Genomic DNA, 7,228 nt, shown 5'->3' with positions numbered 1-7,228 from the left:
TTTATTTTCAACATTTACTCTTGCAAAGCCTTATGTTCCAAAATTTTTTTCTTCTCTTCTTCCACCTTCTTCCCTAGATGGCAAGTAATTCAATATTGGTTAAACATCTGCAACTGCAGTTATCGTGCTGCAGAAGAAAAATCAAATTAAAAAGGGAAAAAATGAGAGAGAGCAAAATGCAAGAAAACAACAATAAAAAAAAGTGAAAATGCTATGTTGTGGTCCACACTCAGTCCCCCTAGGCCTCTCTCTGGGTGCTGTCCTGCTGTGTAAAATCCTAGACTCTCAAAGCCAGAATAACGCTTAGAGATAATTTAATCTAACCCCCTCTATTTACAGAGTTCCAGAGAGGTTGGGTGACCTGCCCATGAAGTTAATAGCAAAACCAAAATCTTCTTATTCTCAGTCCAAAACTACTTGCACTGTGCCATGATTTTTCTGAGTCTCTTCCATATAAACGAGATACCTCAAAATTAGGATGTTCCAAAGGAAATCCATTATCTTTGTCTCTAATCCCACTCAAATCTCTTTTCTCTGTTCATGATGTCACTATTCTTCCAGTCCCTAGGGGTTCATAGTTTTGCAGTTATTTTTGAGTCTTGGAATTCTTACTTCACGTATTTAATCAGTTGCTAACTTTTGTCAAGACTGCATTTGATCTTAAACAAGCCCTTTCTCAGTTTTCTTGTCTGTAAATTAGGAGTCATCAGCATCTCACAGGGTTATTATGAGGATCAAATGAAGTCATGCGTGTAAAGCATTTTGCAAATCTTAAAGCTCTATGTATTATCTATTATTGTGGTTGTTATTATGTGCCTAGCAACAAACTGCATGTTTGTCATATGAAAACCAGCTCAGCTGAATTCAGAGTGCATTGCCAGGATTGTCATCAGTCTTGAGGGCTTTGGGCCACTGATATTAATGATATGAGTCTTCGGGAAAGGGGTTGGGAGGAGGAAGGGGATTTTGAACAGGAGTCTTCAGTAACAGAACTTCTGAGAGGGAAGAAATACCTCCCTCTTCCTTTAATTAAGCCAGGCTCTACTCTATTCATGAGTCCCTAACAAGCCACTAGGTAGTAACAATTTTGGGACAAAGAATGAAATTATTTTCTAAGCCTGAAATTATTCTGTAAGGGGTTGAAATGCCCCTGGGGTTGGACAATCGAGCACTTGAGGCTAATTACTGATTGGACAATACTCTATTAGCATATGCTTGGAAAATGGCCCTTCCCACTATCCTGTGCTGGCCCAATCGTTTGGTCTATACAGAAAATTGTGGGAGGGACTAGGAGGTGCAGTGAGACTAGCCAGACTGGCTCTGGGCAGAAGAGGAAGAGGTGAGGTTGCTTCCCTCTCCTTCACTTCTACTGCTAAAGACCAAGAATAAAGACTTTTGCTTACCCTGACTCTGGCTGATTCTAAGGTACCCAGGGTGTTAACCGGGTCACCACATTTGGTGCCTAACGGAGGTCCAAGAACCCTAATGAAGAAGCCCTCGGTAACCAGGAAATAAAGTGAGTATTTTAATAGACAAACAGGGAACTCATTTTGTTAAGAGCTAAACTAGTAACCTTTTCTAGCTGAAATGGGGCAGATACTAGGAAAAGATTCTCCCCCACCCCCATCCCTACCTGCACCCCCAACCCCACCCCTAAGGAGATCTACAAGAAGCATACAGAGACTGATAAAGAGACAGGGTTTAAATATGACTTGGGAGCAGATTGATGGATTCGTGGATACATTACAATGTATGTCCCCTTGGTTCTTCAGTGAAGAAGATATAGGAGCAAATAATTGGAAACTAGTAGGAGATCAATTTTGTGAATATTATAATGATAATGGTTCTGATTCAATTTCCAAAGAAACAGTCTATATATACAACATAATACAATTGGCCTTAAAGAATCCTGCAAGTTATAGAAAAAAGAAAAGTTTTAAGAACAGCCAAATGAGGAAGTGTGAGGAAAAAGAGGAAGACAATGAACAGATTAGTAGCAATATCATTAGAAGGCATGTAGAGTTAAGTGAGGATGAAGGGTATGATGGCAGTCGATGCTACACCCAGAGAGTGCCTAGAAGTCCAGTACCCAGACATGACCAATCAGCCAGGAAGCCATCTGATGAGAGAAAGGGATTATATAATCAATCAGCCGGAAGCAATCTGATGGGAGAAAGGGATTATAATTGGGGAGAATAGAATTGTATGCAGCTGGGACAACTGAGATACCCCCCCTGGAGAGGTGAAATCTGTTCCTCTCCAGCCTATGGATCCCTTGCCTCCAGGCACAGTAGGCTTGACCATTTCACCTCCTGAGAGTACTTACAAAACAGTGTTCATTCATACACTGATGTGGGAAACTGGGGAATGTGTAGATAATATCCCAATCACTAAAACAGTTAGACAATGTGTGACTTAATCAACCAGGAGAAGTAGTAGCATCAGGTTTACTGGTATAGACTCCTAATAGGCAATCTGGTGATAGTCACCCAGATTCTGACTCCAAGCAACAAAATCCAGGAATATACTGGACAGCAGCCGTGACAGCTGACCGACCTATGCTCATTATCTATATTAATGACATATCATTAGAAGGATTGGTAGACACTGGTGCAGATGGCACAGTCATTAGAGGTGCCAACTGGCCCAATCACTGGCCAAAGGTTAAGGAAGACACCTTAGTCTGGCATAGGAGGATCAATAGCAGCTGAAATTAGTGCTATTCCTTTGATATGAATATTTGAAGGTGGAAACAGGAGTTTTTACTCCTTTTATAGTTGAAAAAATCCCTATCAATCTGTGGGGAAGAGACTTTTTTTTTTTTTTACAACAATTAGGGTTAAAAATGAGTACTTCGTTTTTTTAGGTAGGAATGCTGTTGAAGGCCTGCTAACACTTTCACCTGTTCCTATCCAATGGAAAACTGATACACCAGTGTGGATAGAACAGTGGGCCTTAGGTAGCGATAAAATTCAGGCTTTATTAGATATAGTACAGGAGCAACTTGACCAAGGACACTTACAACCTTCTCTAAGTCCTTGGAATTCCCCAGTATTTGCTGTAAGAAATAAACCTGGAAAATGGAGGATGTTGGCTGATTTAAAAAAGGTAAATGAACAGATGGAAACAATGGGAATTCTTCTGCCTGGACTTCTATCTCCTACTTAATTGCCTACAGAATGGCCTCTTTGGGTTATAGACATTAAGGATTGTTTCTATTCTATCCCTCTAGATAAGGAGGATGAAAAGATTTGCCTTTTCAGTGCCCAGTGTTAACTTAGCTGAGCCTTATAAAAGATATGAATGGACAGTTTTGCCACAGGAAATGAAAAACAGCCCTTCTATGTGTCAAATGTATGTTGCTGCTGCTCTTACTCCAGTAAGAAAAGTATTTCCAAAAATAATGTTATTACATTACATGGATGATATATTGGAATGTGCACTTGAGGAGCAAATGTTAGAAGCATGTCTACAAAAGACCACGGAAACACTAAGGAACTACAAACTGCACATAGCTCCAGAAAAAAATCAAAGACATGCTCCTTTTCAATATTTAGGATATGAAATATATCCTAAGGTACTTAGAGTACAAAAACTTTCCTTAAGAACAGAGAAGCTAAACACCTTAAATGACTTCCAGAAACCGATAGGAGATATCCAATGGATGCATCCAGTGTTAGGCTTGACTACCTATCAATTGCAACCGTTATATGACATTTTAAGGGAAGACAGTGCTTTAAACTCACCATGCCAGCTTACAAAAGAAGCTCAAGAGGCTTTGAGAGAAGTTGAACTGGCTTTATCCAATGTGGTTGAAAGAGTCACTCAAAAACCCTTGGAAATATCAGTTTTTGCTACACAAGAGGCAGCCACAGCAGTCCTTCATCAGGGAGACAGTGTGATAGAGTGGGTGAACCTACCAGCACAACCAGAACAAAGCCTTCTCCTTACCCAGTACTTGTAGCTAGAATTTTATTAAAGGCCATTAAGCAAGCAGTACAACTATCTGGGATAAGACCTGACAAGATATACACCTTTTATACTAATGCACAAGTTAATGCGTGCTGTGAAACCATGCCAGAGTGGCAAATTTTATTAACCATGGCTCCAAATTTTACACACGGGTCTCCATTAAAGATAACTAGACTATTACATAATTGGCAATGGATTCTTGAAGAAAAGGTTTCTAAAGTTCCTCTTAAAGGACTAACTATCTTTACAGATGCATCCAAACATAATATTTGTGCTGTATACTCTATGACTTAACTATAGAGTAGTCAGAACTCCTTTTTAGTCCACACAGCAGAATGAATTGTATGCAATCATTCTAGCCCTTCCTTATTATCCAGGATCTATAAATATAATATCTGATTTGGCCTATTCAGTAGGTGTGATACAAAGAATTGCCACAGCCCAAATAAAATTTGTAGCCTCTAATATATATCAGCTCTTTAAGGAACTTCAAGAGCAAGTGAGAAAGCATCCAGGTAAGATTTATATCTGGCATGTCCATTCTCATAGTGGACTTCCAGGTCCTATTTTTAATGGTAATTCAAAGTCAGATAGCCTTCTAACCATGTTGGCCAATATTCCTTTATTTCAAGAAGCCCAAGAATCTAATTTTAAATATCATCAGGCTGCTCAAGCTTTATGTTTACAATTTGTAATAACAAGAGAGGAAGCTAGGAGCATAATAAAAGCCTGTACAGCTTGCCTTCCTTTCCACGCTCCTACACTCCCTCCAGGGAAGAACTCTTGTAGTTTGAGACCTAATGAAATTTGGCAAATGGATGTGACCCATTATAAATATTTTGGTCGTCTGTCTTTTATCCATATTGTTGTAGACACTTTTTCAGGATTCACTTTTGCAATACCAGCAGCAAAAGAGACAACCCAAATGGTCACTGAATTCCTTATACAAGCATTTGCAATTATAGGTGTGCCACAAGCAATAAAAACAGACAATGGACCTGCATATACTTCTAAACATTTTGCACACTTTTGTGCACAGTATAAGACTTTACATTCCTTTCAATCCTCAGGGACAGGCAATAGTAGAGAGGAGAAACAGAGACATTAAGATGCTCCTCCAAAAACAAAAAAAGGGGGAGCCACAGGTAACCCTAGAGAACTTCTAAATCTAGCTCTTTATACTATTAACGTCTTGATTTTTGACAAAGATGCACTGGCTCCAGCAGACAGGTTTTATAACCCACCAGAAGGGCAGTGTCCAGTGTGAGCAGCTCCATTTTCTTTAGATAATTGCCAGGTGATATGGAGAGACTCAGAAAGTGTTGAATGGAAGGGACCAGATAGGTTAACTGCTTGGGGGAGAAGGTTTGCCTGTATCTCTACAGATGGAGAAGGAATCAGATGGGTGCCAACGAGCTGTATTCACCTTGTCCATCGGAGAGAGATGGAGCAGACCCTTGAAACAAAGGAGAAGACCCAAGAAACATCGGGTGGTTCCATCACTGATTGTGCCCACCACTGAAAGAGCATGGCAGTTATGGCGTTTGACTCATGGACATCAAAGGTTATTGGACTTTAAAACCCTCAGGAATCATTGGATTCTCTGAGACATGATAAGATTGTTGTAGGACTTGAAAACCCTCAAGAATCATTGGATTCTCTAAGACATGATAAGACTGTTGCAGGACTTCAAAATCTGCAAGAATCATTGGATTCCCTGACATGTGAAGAAAGGACAATAGATTGGTTTTGGACTATTTCTTGGCTGCTGAAGAAGGTGTATATGTGACTGTTGTTTACATACTCTCCTTCTAGGACTTCTGGAAATCTTTTACAACACCATGTTGATTCATATTGTTTGTTATATCACTACTTGTATATACAATTTGTCTGCACTGGCTGTGGGGAGAGTCATCACTAATAGCCTCTGCATTATTGCTATGTGCTTGTGTAATACCTCCCAAGCTGATGGGTTTGTGCATACCTGTTTCTAATAAGATCCTTCAGCCCAGAAACCCGCTAGCAATCCCCACTTCCCTTTGGTGCTTTTCATCTCTCTCCCTGAGAAGTCAGGGATGGTGTGACCACCTGTGTTCTAAAACAAAAGAAAGCAAGAGATGTAAGGGGCTGAAACTCTTGAGTCAATGTACTAAGGTCGGACAATCGAGCACTTGAGGCTAATTACTGATTGGACAATACTCTATAAAAATATGCTTGGGAAATGGCCCTTCCCACTATCCTGTGCTGGCCCAATAGTTTGGTGTATACAGAGAATTGTGGGAGGGACTAGGAGGTGCAGTGAGACTAGCCAGACTGGCTCTGGGCTGAAGAAGAAGAGGTGAGGTTGCTTCCCTCTCCTTCACTTCTACTGCTAAAGACCAAGAATAAAGACTTTTGCTTACCCTGACTCCAGCTGATTCTAAGGTATCCAGAGTATTAACAAAGTCATCATGTTATCCCATTTATGCCCTTATTTCTCCCTTTAGAATCCTTTTTGAGACAGCTGTTTTTCTCTACCTGTTTCCCCAACTGACAAGGCAATCAGTTTTATTAAATATGGTATAAGGATAAAATAATAAACTATTAAGTCTGCATTTGAATCCTAGTTTTAACACTAATTCTTGAATAAGTCATTTTGCTTCTCTAAACTTGTTTCCTCATCTATAAAATAGAAATTTTTTTTGTTGAACATTTTTATACAACTTAAAGGGCTACATAAATATAAGTTGTAGTTGTTATTGGGTATTCCAGTTTAGTAGAATTTCTGTAAGAGTGGTAAGGAATTAAACCTTTCTAAAAGAGGATAGCCTGGCTGAAAACAGTTCAAACATGAATTCTCCTTCTCTCGTGCTTTCTTAGAAAAGGAGTCAAGAATATTCTAATTCAAATGCAGCCTCGGAAACTTATTAGGTATGTGAACCTGAACAAGTCATCTAATCTTGTTTGCCTCAACACTCCAATATCTTTGCCAAAAAAAACCCTAATTGGAGTCACAAAAAGTCAGATGTAATTGAAACAAGTGAACATTGCCTCAATTGACAGATATAAGAATAAGTTGGGGCACAAAAGGAGAAAGAGAGGGAGAAGGAAGAAACTAAAGTAGAAGGAAAATTAAAATAGAAAGATGGGAAAACTGAGGTTCAGAAAGAGAAATAGGAAAGGATGAAGGTTATCTTTTCATTGTTTCTTTTGTTTATTTGAAAATTGCTATCATTTTATTGTGCATCCCACTCTAGACCTGAAGTAACTGATTTCT

The sequence above is a fragment of the Sminthopsis crassicaudata genome, chromosome 5, assembly GCF_048593235.1.
Source record: "Sminthopsis crassicaudata isolate SCR6 chromosome 5, ASM4859323v1, whole genome shotgun sequence".
Taxonomy (NCBI): Eukaryota; Metazoa; Chordata; class Mammalia; order Dasyuromorphia; family Dasyuridae; genus Sminthopsis; species Sminthopsis crassicaudata.
The sequence above is the reverse complement of the archived record's forward strand: the minus strand, read 5'-3'. Positions refer to the sequence as shown.